Raw genomic sequence first — 17,310 nt, forward strand, 5'->3', positions numbered from 1 at the left:
ATCTGCAGGGAAAGCGTAGATTCTCAAACCACTGGACCACCAGGGAAGTCCCTCAATTTATGTCTGCTAAAGCTGAAACTCCAGTACTTTGGCCACCTTATGCGAAGAGTTGACTCATTGGAAAAGACTCTGATGCTAGAAGGATTTGGGGACAGGAGGAAAAGGGGACGACAAAGGATGAGATGGCTGGATGGCATCACTGACTTGATGGATGTGAGTTTGAGTGGACTCCGGGAGATGGTGATGGACAGGGAGGCCTGGCGTGCTGCGATTCATAGGGTCGCAAAGAGTCGGACACGACTGAACGACTGAACTGAACTGAACTGAACTGATCCTCTTAAAATGTCAGTCTTCACATGTTTTACAATGTATATATATTCATATCTTAGGCTAGTAGAACATGTGTATAGAGCAGAATCCCGCCCCCCGCTCCCCTCCAAAGCTTTGATGATGATTGAAATTACATTTTAATGTTTTTTTTTTTCTTTTTTTTCATTGGTCTGTGCTGACCCAAGGTTCAGTCACTTGATTCAGAGAACCTTCGTAGAACCTAAGTAGAAAGATGCCTGGATGACAGTCTTTTCATATGGTCACTATAAAAAAAAAGGTCAGTTTTAATTCCAATCCCAAAGAAAGACAATGCCAAAGAATGCTCAAACTACTGCACAATTGCACTCATCTCACACGCTAGTAAAGTAATGCTCAAAATTCTCCAAGCCAGCCTTCAGCAATACGTGAACTATGAACTTCCAGATGTTCAAGCTGGTTTTAGAAAAGGCAGAAGAACCAGAGATCAAATTGCCAACATCCGCTGGATCTTCGAAAAAGCAAGAGAGTTCCAGAAAAACATCTATTTCTGCTTTATTGACTATGCCAAAGCCACTGACTGTGTGGATCACAATCAACTGTGGAAATTCTTCAAGAGATGGGAATACCAGACCACCTGACCTGCCTCTTGAGAAACCTATATGCAGGTCAGGAAGCAACAGTTAGAACTGGACATGGAACAACAGACTGGTTCCAAATAGGAAAAGGAGTTCGTCAAGGCTGTATATTGTCACCCTGCTTATTTAACTTCTATGCAGAGTACATCATGAGAATCGCTGGGCTGGAAGAAGCACAAGCTGGAATCAAGATTGCTGGGAGAAATATCAATAACCTCAGATATGCAGATGACACCACCCTTATGGCAGAAAGTGAAGAGGAACTAAAAAGCCTGATCAAAGTGAAAGTGGAGAGTGAAAAAGTTGGCTTAAAGCTCGACATTCAGAAAACTAAGATTATGGCATCTGGTCCCATCACTTCATGGCAAATAGATGGGCAAACAGTGGAAACAGTGTCAGACTTTATTTTCTGGGGCTCCAAAATCACTGCAGATGGTGATTGTAGCCATGAAAAAAATATGCTTACTCCTTGGAGGGAAAGTTATGACCAACTTAGATAGCATATTCAAAAGCAGAGACGTTACCTTGCCAACAAAGGTCCGTCTAGTCAAGGCTGTGGTTTTTCCAGTGGTCATGTATGGATGTGAGAGTTGGACTGTGAAGAAAGCTGAGTGGTGAAGCATTGATGCTTTTGAACTGTGGTGTTGGAGAAGACTCTTGAGAGTCCCTTGGACTGCAAGGAGATCCAACCAGTCCATTCTAAAGGAGATCAGTCCTGGATGTTCTTTGGAAGGAATGATGCTAAAGCTGAAACTCCAGTACTTTGGCCACCTCGTGTGAAGTGTTGACTTATTGGAAAAGACTCTGATGCTGAGAGGGATTGGGGGCAGGAAGAGAAGGGGACGACAGAGGATGAGATGGCTGGAAGGCATCACTGACTCGATGGACGTGAGTTTGAGTGAACTCCAGGACTTGGTGATGGACAGGGAGGCCTGGCGTGCTGCCATTCATGGGGTCGCAAAGAGTTGAACATGACTGAGCAACTGAACTAAACTGAAATGATAAAGTTCTAAGAGGAAGGGATGAAAATGGATGAAAATGGACTCTGAACACTTGTGACAACTGATATGACATCAGACTTTTATTTCAGTCAATATGTGACTTTAGCATAAATGCATTTTAGAGAAATAGATAATGAAAATCAGATTCAATTAAATATTCATAAAGGGCCTAACATGCTTAACAAAAATATATTAAGTACCTTCTATGTACAAGACTTTACAAAATTCTGGGAGTGAAGTAGAAGGAGATGAAAAATAGTAGGATATATAGATGAAAAAGATATGATCCTTCTCCCCAGGGAAATTCCAGTCTGGTAAGAGTGATATACAAAGTAAGCATGTAAAATATGAAAAAAGCTGTGAGATGGTAGAAAGAAGACTAGTAGAATTGTATCTTAGGTATGAAGAATTGTATTTTCTCTTACTGATTTAGACTAAACTGACACCCAGCTAAAGTTGAATTTTAAGTAAATAAGGAATAATTATTCATTTAAAATATACCCCATTACATGGAACATACTTACACTAAAATTTTACTTTTTAAAAAAACTATGAACTTCAAATTTATCAGGGCATCCTGTGTTATTACCCCCTAAGTTTGGCAACCCTATTTTAGGCAAGCATGTTGGTTATTTATAGTCTGCCAGACTCATCCACCCTCTTCTGCCCTACTCTGTATGCCTCCTGGAGACCGACTCCTGAGATCTCTGTTTCCTGTGTTTCCTTGCCAGTTGGCTTCTTGTTGAATTCAGCCAGTGGGAGGGGCTGGGAGCAGAGTAGACAGCAGGAACAAGGAGAGGTCAGGTCTTCTTCCCTGCCTCTTCCATGCCTCAGTGAAGCTTCTCCGGTGGTGTCAATATTCCTGTACAGCAACAACTCTTGCATGACAGTTCCGCCTACATGCCTTTAGCTCTCCTGCAACACTGGTCACACTTTTTCCCTCCCATGGATCTTTCAGGTTTGGAAGTAGCAACAACTTCCCTTTGTTGCTAAAATCTGGATGCCTCAGCATTCTTTTTGGTTTCCCCAACTTTGCGTATATCTCTGTAAGTAGTCTGTTATAATCTTCTATTGAACTGAGTTTCCTTCCTGGTCCCTGGTTGGTAAAGCCAGTCTCTTTTTCTTTGAGTCACATCTCTTTATTTATGAGATGAGGAAAATAATACCTCTTTTATAAATATATATATGTATTTTGTAAGGAGATTATGTATATGGATATCATGGAGTTAGGGAGGGATCTCACATTTGAATTCATACTTAGCACACATTTTACAGCTCTAGTATAGCTGAGTGTTGTTGTTCAGTTGCTAAGTCATGTCTGACTCTTTATGACCCCATGGGCTGCAGCCTGCCAGACTTCCCTTTCCTTCACCATCTCCCAGAGTTTGCTCAAACTCATGTCCATTGACTCAGTGATGACGTCCAATCATCTCATCCTGTCACCCCCTTCTGTTCCTGCCCTCAGAGTTCCAACATCAGGGTCTTTTCCAATGAGTTGGCTCTTTGCATCAGGTGGCCAAAGTATTGGAGCTTCAGCTTCAGCATCAGTCCTTCCAATGACTGTTCAGGGTTGATTTCCTTTAGGGTTGACTCATTTGATCTCCTTGCAGTCCAAGGGACTCTGGAGAGTCTTCTCCAGCACAATTCAAAAGCATCAATTCTTTGGGACTCAGCCTTCTTTATGGTCCAACTCTCACATCCATACAGGACTACTGGGAAAACCATAGCTTTGACTGTATGTTCTTTAGTCAGCAAAGTGACATCTCTGCTTTTTAATATGCTGTCTAGGTTTGTCACAGCTTTTCTTCTAAGGAGCAAGTGTTTTTTTTAATTTCGTGGCTGCAGTCACCATCCAAAGTGATTTTGGAAATCAAGAAAATAAAATCTGCCACTGCTTCCACTTTTTCCCCATCTACTTGCCATGAAATGATGTGACAGGATGCCTTGATCTTAGTTTTTTGAATGTTGTGTGTCAAGGCAGCTTTTTTACTCCTCTTTCACCTTCATCAAGGGGCTGTTTAGTTCCTTTTCACTTAGTGCCATTAAAAAATGGAGTTGTTATTATAGTCACTTGAATGCAAACCCTTTCACCTCCCTCTCTTCCCACCATGAGCTAATTATATACCATTGCTGGCATTCCATTTAATCTCTTTGAGTCTCAATTTCTTCATGTGTTAAATTGAGATTTTACTTATTTCACCTGCCTCACAAGATTTTTATGTTAAGATCATTTTTGTTGAAGCACTTGTAAAACACTACAAATATTAGTTAGCATTATTGTTTATTTTGCAAGTTACTTGTGTTATTTATAATTCTGTCTCAAATGACTTAGAATAACACTCAATGTTTTTCTGCAAGAAAACAGAGATGAAACTTCCACTCACATATGCACTACTTTCAGGTGTGCATTTTCTAGACATTATTCGTAGATTCTGTGATTGCAGGTATGGTGTAAGGTCCCACTAGCCCACTGATCTTTCTTCTCCTCTGTGCTGAGCTGCTCTCCTACTTTAACTGAAGTTTCTCAATATGGGTTTCTAGTAGGATAGACAAGAGGGTTCTAAATTCTGAAAACATGTTCATAGTTTACCTGGACAGGTAAGGCTAACTTAAGGGTTGAGAGAGGAGAGTATCTTCTGAACTTCAGTTAGCACAAATCAATTGATCAGATTAACCCAGAGTTAGCTAAAAATATCCAGATAGTAAAATGGGCACATTTCAGTGGAGGAGCAACACATGATCACAAACATCTAAGAATAAATAGCTCAACAAGCTTTCATCTATTTATACCCAACAGAAGGTGGCTGCTTCCCTAAGATGCCTCCCACCAGATGGTGACTTCTCAGTTCATTTTTTTAACTACCTGTAAAATCATAACACATGGCTCTGACTTCTTTCCATTTTACAATTCACCTTTCAGTACTAGATTACTATAGCTTCTGATTTCCATCTGGGCAAAAAAATTCCTTAAAAGGCAGGAGGTCAAAGTCACAGGCAAACACACATGCACACAAACATATTTAGTTTTACAAAAAGAATCTTCATTCTCCATCTGTAATTATGGACAACTGATTTCTTGTTTCAGACCATGTTATCTTCTCTACCTACATAATAGCAGTTACCTCTGTTGACTCGAGAAATGAAAGCTGATTTTAAATTATCCTAGAGAAAATGTAATTACAAAGGATATTGAAAGTTTTCCATATATAGTGCATTCTAAACTCAATATAAAATTCCTTGAATTATCTGTATTAATCCTCATTCCCCAAATCTCCTTTTGTTAGTATTTATGATTGAGAATTGACAGCAGTTATACTAAGCCTCGGAGAAGGCAATGGCACCCCACTCCAGTACTCTTGCCTGGAAAATCCCATGGACGGAGGAGCCTGGAAGGCTGCAGTCCATGGGGTCGCTGAGGGTCGGGCACGACTGAGTGACTTCACTTTCACTTTTCACTTTCATGCATTGGAGAAGGAAATGGCAACCCACTCCAGTGTTCTTGCCTGGAGAATCCCAGGGATGGGAGAGCCTGGTGGGCTGCCGTCTATGGGGTCGCACAGAGTCATACACGACTGAAGTGACTTAGCAGCAGTAGCAGTATACTAAGCCTCTGGGATAATGAGGGTAAGACTTTCCAGTAATGAGGTGTCACTAGAGCTTAGCTACTACTCTAATCAATTACTTTGCTTTGCCTGAATTTATGACCCCATATTGCTTTCTTAAATTTAGCTGAGAGCAGAAAAATAGGTACTGCTGGTAGAAAGAGGTATGGAGCCAGTAGAAGGATTAGGATCTGCTCATCATCACTACTGGGAAAATAATTCACAATAACTCAAGAGTGGGCTAGTTTATCATTCTCAAGTGTTGCTTTGGAGAAATGAAATGATGTCCTGCTCTGCCATCAAGTATAAATTCATCTCAGCTGTTTTGATCTTTATTTTCAGGGTGAGCTGATTATTGTACTGGGTACGATAAATGTGCTGTGTGCTTAGTTGCTTAGTCATGTCCGACTCTTCATGACCCCATGGACAGTAGCCCACCAGGCTCCTCTGTCCATGGGGATTCTTCAGGCAAAAATACTGCAGTGGGTTGCTATGTGCTTCTCCAGGGGATCTTCCCAACCGAGGGATTGAACCCAGGTCTTCTGCACTGCAGGCAGATTCTTTACCATCTGAGCCACCAAGGAAGCCCACATACAATAAATAGGTTATGGGAAAAAGTCATATGTGTGTATGAAAAATAATATTCATTTAAAAGACACAATTAAATTTAAATAATCTTTAAGAACAGTCAAATATTCACAGCAAATTTGAGGAGAAAGTACAGAGAATTCCTATATATCCCCAACAATGACACATGCATAACCTTCTTATTATCACCATCCCCCTTCAGAGTGGTACATTTGTTACAACTGATGAACCTACATTGATATCATTATTACCCAAAGTCCATAGTTTACATTATGGTTCACTCTCAGTGTTATACATTCTTTGTCTATGTTTGGACAAATACACAATGACATATATCCATCATTGTGGTATCAAAAAAAAAAACACAATAAAAATATTTATAGTCACTAAATAAACAATGATAATAATCACTCTCAACATCACAGAGAATTTTCTGTTGTTGCATACTTTTTAAAATTTCAGATTTTATAGCATAGGATGTTATAGCTATTACCCTCCAAAAAACCATGAAGTTGGAACATTTGATGCATGACTAGTCCAGCATCCTAATTTTACATAGAAAACTAAAGCACATATAGATTAGGTGAATTTCCCAAAGACACAAAGCTGGCTCATGGCAGAAGATTGTACCAGACATGATCCCACATCTTCTGACTTTTAGTTTTGCCTTCTTCCCACTTCTTTGCACACAGATATTTACTTCTATGTTAAAATTAAATTTATGCCTATAGTTAATAATTTTATTTTAAAAAGTGGTTCTCATCTTAGACACGATAAAATCACCTGGACTGACGTTTAAACTATCCATGCCAGACTACATCCCAGATCAATTCCAATGTGTATTGATGTGTGTGTGTGCTCAGTCACTCAGTTGTGCCTATCCTATGTATTTACAGTTAAGTGTAAATAAAGAAGCTATGTGCTGTTTGGGAAATGTTTGTTGTTGTTATTGTTTTTTCTATGTGTGTGGGTGGAATGGGTGGGGTGGACAAATTATGGGTGTGAGAATTTCATATATATTCTCAATGCTTTGTAATAGATCAAGTTATGGAAAATAAAAAATTAAACATTTATACAGTGAATACTTACTATGCACTGTGAGGATATAGAAATAGAATACGTGAATTTCCTGTCCTGTGAAAATTCACAAATTTCTATAGGAGATAAAACATGTACACTCATTACTTTGAAAGGAAAAACCAAGTTTGATTATATGTAGAAACTAGTATTATAAGCACCTTAGAAATTCAGAAAGAAAGGGAGAGAATGCACCATTCTCTAATCAGAAACACTCTATAGGGAAGTCAGGATTGGAGTTAGGATTTAGAATATGGGTGATGTTTTCTTGTGTGAAGACTAGATGGAGAATTTTTAGATTGAGCTAAGAGAACAGCAAAGTATGGAAGCAAAGAAGTATAATGTCAATTTAAAGAGAATACAGACTAAGACAATTTGATACGCCAAAATTGTGTCACAGAGTAGCAGAAAGTTATATGAAAAGGTAGCTGGGTTTTAACTGATGTTGAATTTCTATTGGATCAGTTGGTTTTTCTTATTGATTCAATTGACTCTTTGTATACTATGAGCAATAATAATAGTTCTCAGCTAACCCTATTATTATCTCCATTTTATAGATGAATAAATTTGAGGCTCAAAGGAGTTAAGTAACTTGCCTAAGACCAAAAGACTAGAATATGGTGTAACTAGTACCTGTATCAGAGAAGGCAATGGCACCCCACTCCAGTACTCTTGCCTGGAAAATCCCATGGATGGAGGAGCCTGGGGGGCTGCAGTCCATGGGGTCGCAAAGAGTCGGACACGACTAAGCGGCTTCACTTTCACTTTTCACTTTCTTGCATTGGAGAAGGAAATGGCAACCCACTCCAGTGTTCTTGCCTGGAGAATCCCAGGGATGGGGGAGCCTGGTGGGCTGCCATCTCTGGGGTCGCACAGAGGTGAACACGACTGAAGCAACTTAGCAGCAGCAGCAGCAGTATCTGTATATGGCAATCTCATTCCTGAGCTTGTGCTCTTAAACATCACCTATACTGGTTTTATGTATCTATCATATGTGTTGCAGATATTTTCTCCATTTTCATTTATCATCTTAACTTTTTATATGATGTCTTTCACTGTTTAGACATTTAAATTTTCATATAGTCAAATTTTTAATATTTTAAAAAATATACTCAGTTTTGTTTTATACTAAGACGATGTCGGAGAAGGCAATGGCACCCAACTCCAGTACTCTTGCCTGGAAAATCCCATGGACGGAGGATCCTGGTAGGCTGCAGTCCATAGGGTCGCTAAGAGTCGGAAACGACTGAGCGACTTCACTTTCACTTTTCACTTTCATATATCAGAGAAGGAAATGGCAACCCACTCCAGTGTTCTTGCCTGGAGAATCCCAGGGACGGGGGAGCCTGGTGGGCTGCCGTCCATGGGGTCACACAGAGTCGGACAGGACTAAAGCAACTTAGCAGTAGCAAGGCTTAATGTGAAGAATAATTAAAAATTTTACTGTATTTTAGTCTGAAGTTTTATGATTTTTACTTTCAACTTCATGATAATTAATCTTGAATCTCTTACTATGTGTGTCTATCATCTGAGGTAGGAGTCTAATTTCACTTTCCTCCAGATGGCTATCCATTTATCTCCAAAATATATCTTTTCTCTAATGAGTTGATATCCCACCTTGATACAGTAGATGTTCAGAAATTTGCTAAATTACTGGACATTCTATCAATTAGTGTTTCATTCTGGTTAAAAAAAATTCTCGTAAAAATTCAACCTTGGAAGGGTTAATAATTAGAAATACTACAGTGCAAGTTAGATAATATTGAGTTCTTAATACATAGCTGAGATAAATGTAGCAAAGAACAGTAATTTTGGCTCTGGAGGTCAAATCTTCATGAAGAAGAAAGATGATGAAAGAAAAAAATTTAATTTTAATTTAGGTTATGGTGAAATAAACTGTTGCCCTCTTCACAATTTTGCCTTTTATAGGCAAGATTCTCACATTTTTTGATGACAATAATTTAAGGACACCTGGCAATAACTGAAGTAATGAGGACTTACAACCTGACTTTTTTAGTAAGCAAGTGTTTCCAAAGTGTTCTATTATCTCCCAGCTTTCGACCAATGCAAAAGACATCAAACAAGATGACCATAATGATAAATAATCTAGTGAAGACCTTTTCTCTGGAAATGTAAAACTAAGATGTGCTTTGGGTGGAAATGCCAAAACTTTTAATTTCTTCCAGGCAAACATCATACATGTGTATCAGTGATTCTTCTCTGTAGAGTATTGGGAAATTCACATGCAATATATTGAATAGTTCCCCCCATTTCACTATGTGCAGGCTCTGAACAATTAATGTCCCTACTTGCCTTCACAATGGTTCAGAGTGATCTAACACAGATTCAACCATCTGTCCATGTTTTGTTCCATTTGCAACATTTGTTCTTCCTGCTGATCTGACTGCTTCTTTTCTCTGCTTCCTGATTCAGATAGAGCAAGCTGTTCCAAAAATGTGTTTGTTAGCCAAAAGCAAGTCCCTTTGACTATAGAAATATAAAATTCACCCCAGCTAGTAATGTTTAAGAAAGGCATTGAGTTTTTCTTTTTCTTTTTAAAAAATATATTGCTTAGAAAGCATTCAAGGTCTTAATGACAGAGGCTTTAGAATCTGTTGGCAAAATCAGATACAGGTGAATCTAAAACCATGGTTGGAAGAAATAAACAGTGTTTTCTTCATACATGGCTCTGAAGATCACTGGTGTCCTGTTTGAGTAAAGTTTCCACTTTCCTGCTTGATAGGTGCATCTCAGGACATCTTACTGGAATCACTTACTTTCTTATTGAAGTACATTCTTGAGTTGTTCCCTCAGTGAGAATCATTTAGTGGTAAATCCTCTTGGTTTTATTTATTTATTTATTTATTTTGAATAGTGTATTTCATTTTCAGAAGGTCATTCTGATTATATATTATTCCACTATGTTCTGGCTCCCATTATTATTAAGGCATTAGCTGCCAGTTTAACTATGTCTCCCTTGTGGGTAATCTATCTTTTCTTTCTAGTTGCTTTTAAGACCTTCTTCCTGTCTTTGTTGCTCTGCAGCTTTATTTTGTATGTAGGTATGGATTTCTTTTTATTTATACAGTTTGGCATTTGTTGGACTTCCTGAATGTGGTTATGTCTTGAATTGATTTTAGAAAATTCTTAGCCATTATTTTTTTTTTTTCCTTTCTTTTTGGCTGTGCTACACAGCTTGTGGGATCTTAGTTCTACAACCAGGGATTTAACCCAGGACCCTGGCAGTGGAAGCACAGAGTCCTAACCAATGGACCACCAGGGAATTCCCTTAGTCATTATTTCTTCTCATATTGTCTTTCCTTAACTCAATTGCCTTTTGAGGAATTCTAATTAGCCCTTCTCACTCTGTACTTTATGTCTCCAAAACCCACTTTGGTGTTTTACATCAATTTGTTCCCTCAATCTGCAATCTGAAATTTTTTCAGTTCTAAAACTCATTCATTCTAGTCAGCTGTATCTAACCTGCTTTCTAATTCTTTGGTTGAGTTTTACATTTATTACATTTTCATTTTTATGAGTTCAGTGTACTAGCTTTCAAATCTTCCTGATCAGTTCCTATTACCTTTTTCTCATTCTCAGATATTTCAATCTCTGTTATATTCCTGGAAATACATCAGAGTAATTTTGTATGTTTATCTGATAATTTAAGTATCTGTAGTCTGTTTCTCTAGTATATTATTTATTCTATTTCTGATTTTTTCCTTTTGTGTTTGTAATTTTAAAATTATTATTAAATAGTTGGAACTCTATTTGTAGACATTAAGGCTAACATAAGAGTATACTCTTCCAGGGAGGGTTTGTTTTCTTCTTCCAGGGGCCTTCTAGGAAACACAACACACCAATGCCACTTAAATCTCAACCCTCAACTACAGAAGATTTAGACTCCAGACCCTTGTGAAGATAGCATAATGGCCAACATTTTGTGGAGAGACTTCTTTTTTAACTTCCGCCCAGAGCCAATTCTGAGACTGCATCTACTTTACTATTAACACAGTCAAGTTTCTTTTTTTATATTTTGCTCTTTTTCTGAGACTATAGGTCTTAAAGCATTTCACTTTCATAAAGTATGATTTCTGGTTTACTTAAGTAAAAAGGTGTTTTTCAGAAGGATATTGAGAATCAAAGCAGCTCTGGGCATCAATTAACAAGAATGATAGGAGAAGTTATATTAGCACTATTTTAGTTAGGACACCCCCACTGAGATGAATGTATTTCAACTATTTTCAGTATCTTTACTAAGTCTGCTCAAGATTCAAATTTCAGGAGTTCCGGGAAGAAGGTGGCAGAGTGGCAGCAGAATTTTCTTGAATCTTTACATGAAAGTAAAGCGAGAAACTAGATAACAAAACCATCTGGAGAGCATTTATAATAGAATTAAATGAATAAGCTGTCCCTCCCAGCCCCAAAACACTGGTATCCTCAGGCTTGTATGTTATCACTGTCTTGGTGGAAGAAACCTGGAAGAAGCACTGAGGCATCTGACAGACCTAAGAACAAAATGATACCCAGAAATTTCCACTGGGATTAAAATAATAGTTTTCATTTTTCTACTGATATTTCTCTACTGCTATCTATCCTTTAATCCATTATGACAAAATTTCTATAGCTGTTTTGAAATCCTTGTCTGCTAATTCCAACATTTAGGCCATCCAGGATTGCTTTCTCTTAATTGTTTTTTCTCTTGTCCATGGGTCTTATTTTTCTGTTTCTTTGCAAATTAATCATTTTTATTGTATGCATGTGTGCTCAGTCTTGTCTGACTCCTTGCGACCCCATGGACTATAGCCTGCCAGGCTTCTTTGTCCATGGGATTTTTCAAGCATTTTTGTTGTATACTGGACATTATAGGGACACTGGATTTTGCTGTTTTCCTCAGAAGAACATTAGTTGTTTTTCCAGCAGTAGTTAACTTGACTGGATACAAACTCAGTTCAGTCTCCCTTGTGATAGACAGTAATTTAAATGTGCTAAACTCCTTCCCTCTTTCCACTGTTGTTTTCTATGGGGTTCCATAGAGTTTCCCTACAAGGGTATAGTTCTGTGATCAGCCAAAGACTCGGATGGAATTTTTATGCAGATTTTCAGACTTCTTTATTCTCAAGGCTCCCCATTCCGGGTGTTCCAGCAGCTGTACACTCAGTCTTATGATTCCTCATGCCACTAAGATCTCAGTTTTCTACTTGAGTTCTAGCTACCATATGTCTCACAGACAAGGGATTTCCCTCAAGCAAAAAGACTTCGGAACACAAATATCACACAGTACATCCCTTATTTCAAGAGTCAACATTCCTTTAGTTTTTGCCTGTCTTTTTCATTCTCCAGAGCCTTCAACGGATTGGCTTAAACAAAAATTTTTTGAAACAAATGTTGTCCAGAATTTAAATGTATCATGTGCAGCAGAGTTAGCCTGATACCTGCTAAGTAGAACTCATTCTAGTAATCTTTGATTTCTCCGGAGTGGGTCTAAAAGCAATGAATGGTAGTAGCAGTGAACATGTCCGAGCCTAGGTTTAATTGTAAATACCATTCTTTACATTTTTACCACTTCTGTGGTATTTCTGCCAAAAATATATAACCTGAATCTGATCATAAGAAAAGATCAGACACATAGATTGATGAAAGTCTCTGAATTGACCTGGATTAATCAATCAACATAATTCCAGGAGTGCAGTTGAGTGAAATAGTATGAACTGTGTGAATGCTGCAGATTTCCTAACTCTGTCTCTTTGTTATGCTGTGGTTCTCACTGAATTATGACCATTAACATCTAATCACCAAAAATATGAGGTTTCCCCCTCGAGGAGTAGCTCAAAACAAAAACATATGCTAGATCATAAAATATACAACTTAAGTGCTGAAAATAAAATATCTTCTTTCTAGAAAAAAAATTGTGCCAATAGAATACAGGAATCAACTGGAGTAAGCTTCTATTGCTCAAACATGACAGTATTTGAGCTTCAATGAGGATAAGAGGGTTTCCCAGAAGGTGCTAGTGGTAAAAAAATTTGTCTGCCAATGCAGGAGACCTAAGAGACTCAAGTTCGATCCCTGGGTCAGGAAGATCCTCTATAGGAGGGCACAGCAACTCACTCCAATATTCTTACCTGGAGAATCCCACAGGCAGAGGAGCCTGGCAGGCTACAGTCCATAAGGTCGCAAACAGTTGGACACTACTGAAACGACTTAGCACAAGGATAATGATTACAATGGATCAAAGTCCGTTAGATAAGTTTAAATGTGTGATAATGAATAATCATAATGACATTGGGGAAAAAAACAATTGGTCACCTTTTGAGGGTAGTCAGTTCAGTTGCTCAGTGTGTCTGACTCTTTGTGACCCCATGGACTGCAGCATGCCAGGCTTCCCTATCCATCACCAGTTCCTGGAGTTTACTCAAACTCATGTCCATCGAGTCGGTGATGACATCCAATCATCTCATCCTCTGTCGTCCCCTTCTCCTCCTGCCTTCAATCTTTACTAGCATCAGGGTCTTTTCCAATGACTCAGTTCTTTGCATTAGGTGGCTAAAGTATTGGAGCTTCAGCTTTAGCATCAGTCCCTGCCAATGAATATTCAGAACTGATTTCCTTTAGGATGGACTGGTTCGATCTCCTTGCAGTCCAAGGGACTCTCAAGAGTCTTCTCCAACACCACAGTTCAAAAGCATCAATTCTTTGGCACTCAGCTTCTTTATAGTCCAACTCTCACATCCATACATGACTACTGGAAAGACCGTAACTTTGACTAGATGGACCTTTGTTGGCAAAGTAATGTCTCTGCTTTTTAATATGCTATCTAGGTTGGTCAGAGCTTTTCTTCCAAGGAGCAAGCGTCTTTTAGTTTCATGGCTGCAGTCACCATCTGCAGTGATTTTGGAGTGATTTTTGAGGGTAACAGGGAACCAATTCATTTTCTTGAAAAGTAGAGAAAGAAAAGAATCATATATTTAATCTGCCTTTCCTATATAGACTGTACCATGGGGTAGCCAAGTAACATAAAATTATATCAGCAAATAAATGAAAATAAAATGATAAAATTAAAATGTAAGCATTTTTGCAATCTTCAGTGAATTAATGGAGCTAAGCATTAAGCATCAATGGCTTCTAGTATCAAAAAAGTGAGAAAACTGGATGTAGTGTGCTTCCTAACACATTTGATTAGTTGGCTGGATTTCAACTGCTACTTCATAAGAAATAGGAAAGAGGAGAATTTTACCTGCACCATGAGTGTGTAATCAGCAAAATCCAGACTTTGGAATACTCTATAGGTCAAATGGTTTTAGATTCTTCAAAAAATGTATTTTAAGAAAGAGGAATAACGGAGAGTCTGCAGATTAAAAGATTCTTAAAAGACATATTAGGTTTTTTTTTTAATTGAATTTTCTGCAATATTGCTTCTGTATTCTATTTTGGTTTTTGGCCATGAGGCATGTGGGATCTTAGGTCCCCAACCAGGGATCAAACCACACCCTCTGCATTGGAAGGTGAAGTCTTAACCACTAGACTACCAGGGTAGTCCCCATAGACTTTTTAAAAATGGGGCAAGACTAAACTGCAATGCCTAGAGACACTTACATGATTAAATCACAAAGAAATGTAAAAAGCAAACATTGTAAGAGTCATGATGGTGATTATTTTGTAGAAAAGGAATAGCCTTTGGGATGGGCAACATGAAGGGACTTCTGGAGTAGTTGCAAGGTTTCTTTTTCATAATGGGGTGGTGGTTACAGGGGTGTTGGCTTTTAATAATTCACTTTTATACATTTATTTTGTGTCACTTTCTGTATCTGTGCTTTATTTAATAATAAAAAGGTTAAAAAAAAAACATTCTAGAAAAGAAGTTTCTAATTGGCCTAGTATGGTGAACAAGGATATCTGTTGGTTAGGGAAATTACAGTCCCACCATATTGTATTTATAGGATTAAAAGCTATTTCCTAAAAGATACTGGAGTTGCTATAAGGATTGGGCAAAAGCAGCTAGGCAGCCTAAGCCCACTACCTTTTATTACAGTACAGTCACCTCAGAAATAATTCCATATTGCATATTAGCATTTGAACAGGGAAATCAAGATAGATTAGAGTCAGGATAACTCCTGGCTCCTGGTCCCCCAAGTGGTGTAAGCCAGTCATCCCCTCTGACAATTGATTTTCTTATAGGCCCTTGACTTTTTCTTCTCTTCTCTCTCTCTCTTTTTTTTTCTTTCCACGGGAAGGTTTTATTACGCACAGAGGGAAAAGGCTCAGTCCTTCTTCGCTACCACTTTCCTCATGGTGGCCAGGACATTGCTCAGCTCCTCACTCTTTCTCTTGGCAGGAACGTGTGTCCCCACCCTGTTCTTGATGAAATTGAGGGCCAACTTGTCCTTGGAGACTTTGAACAGTTCCATGAGCTGCCACTCATCAGGGGCGAAGCCGCACATGTCCTGCACAAACTTGGTGTGTTTGGTGAAGCGGTGGCAGCTATGTCTCAGTTTGCTCACTTCTTGTTCTTGGTCACCTGTGGCCCTTGTTGAGGCCTATGGCCATGGGATGGCACAGAGCCATGGCTGATGCTCTTCAGTGGCTGCCATGGGAAAAGCTACTTTTTCTTTTGTTATATTTGCTTGAAAGAATTTGAACTCAGAATAAGTAGTACTAATTGTCTTTGATAATATCAAAATCAGAAGTCAATACTGAACAAAACAAACCAGGTTTAGACATCAGCTATGTTGGCTAATTAAGGCAGTTGGATACGCAATCATTTGTTCATAAGGTACTCCCAACTTCTGCTGATCATTCATTGCTATTAGACAATGACTATCTGAATAACTATGGATGGTGTTCCTGAGAGCCTGCCTCAGAGTCTCTGACTGAACACATTCATTTATAAAATATTTATGGACTATAAATGGCCAATCAGAACCTGAGAAGGTGCTCAACATCATTAACTGTTAGATAAATGCAAATGAAAACAACAATTAGATACCATTTCACACCTACTAGGATGGTTAAAAAAAGACAGATAATAGCAAGCGTCAGTGAGGATGTGAAGAAATCGGAAATCTCATTAATTGTTGGTGAAACTGTAAAATGGTTCAGCCATTTCACAAAAACAGTATGGCAGTCCCTCGGAATGTTCAACACAGAATTTTCATGTGACCCAGCAGTTCCACTCCTTGACATATCCCCAAAAGAATGTATCATATGTGTCCACACTAAATCCTATATGTGACTGTTCATAGCAGCATCTTCATAATAGCTCAAAAAGTGGAAAGAACCCAAATGTGCAGCACCTGATGAATGGATAAACAGAATGTGATATATTCATACAATGGAATGTTTTTCAGCCACAGTAAAAGAACGAGACAAGAAAAGACCACACATTATATGATTCCATTTTTATAAGATGTCCAGAATAGGCAAATCCAGAGAAAAATAAATTAGTGGCTTCCAAGGGTTGCGGGGAGGAAAGAGGATGAAAAGTGTTAATGAGTGAAGGATTTCTTTTTGAGGTGATAAAAATGTTATAAAAATTATGAACTGGCGTGACTATACTAAAAGTGAATTGTGCACTTTAAAACAGTGAATTTTATGGTACATCAATTCTTTCTCAATAAAACTGTTACAAAAAATATTTATTGACTGCTCATTCTGTGCTGGAAAAATCTTCTAAGTTCTGGAAATAATGTAGTGAAGACATCAAAGACCCTGCTCTCAAAAAGCTTTGAATAAAGAGATGGATCTGCTGAGTCCAAACTTATGTCCCTGATAGGCTGTACGTAGATGAGGGTCCTATCACTTTTTGCCAAGGGAAAAATTTGTCAGGGTAGTTGACCTCAATAGTAATCTTCACTCTACCCTTTTCTGAAGCTTTTTCCACTAAGAATATATAAAGAAGAAATTGTCAAAGAAGTAGAAAAGAAGAATAAACTATCACAGATTACAAGAATTTCAAGAAGGTGAGAGTGAAAGAAATCTAATGCTGCAGAAAGGTCAAGAAATATAAGGATCTAAAAATAGGCTTTGGATTTGACAATTAGGATTTCACATGATAATCTCTTAGTACAGTTTCAGCGGAATGGTAGAGGCAGAGCAATT

At 38.3% G+C, this 17,310-nt stretch overlaps 1 pseudogene; it reads right to left on the reverse strand.

Annotated features, from left to right (window-relative positions):
* Window positions 1-15,095: 15,095 nt before the first annotated feature.
* Window positions 15,096-16,069, reverse strand: LOC132345282 (large ribosomal subunit protein eL36-like; annotated as a pseudogene).
* Between the last annotated feature and the right edge of the window lie 1,241 nt (window positions 16,070-17,310).

The sequence above is a fragment of the Bos taurus genome, chromosome 5 (assembly GCF_002263795.3).
Source record: "Bos taurus isolate L1 Dominette 01449 registration number 42190680 breed Hereford chromosome 5, ARS-UCD2.0, whole genome shotgun sequence".
In the NCBI taxonomy this organism is placed as follows: domain Eukaryota; kingdom Metazoa; phylum Chordata; class Mammalia; order Artiodactyla; family Bovidae; genus Bos; species Bos taurus.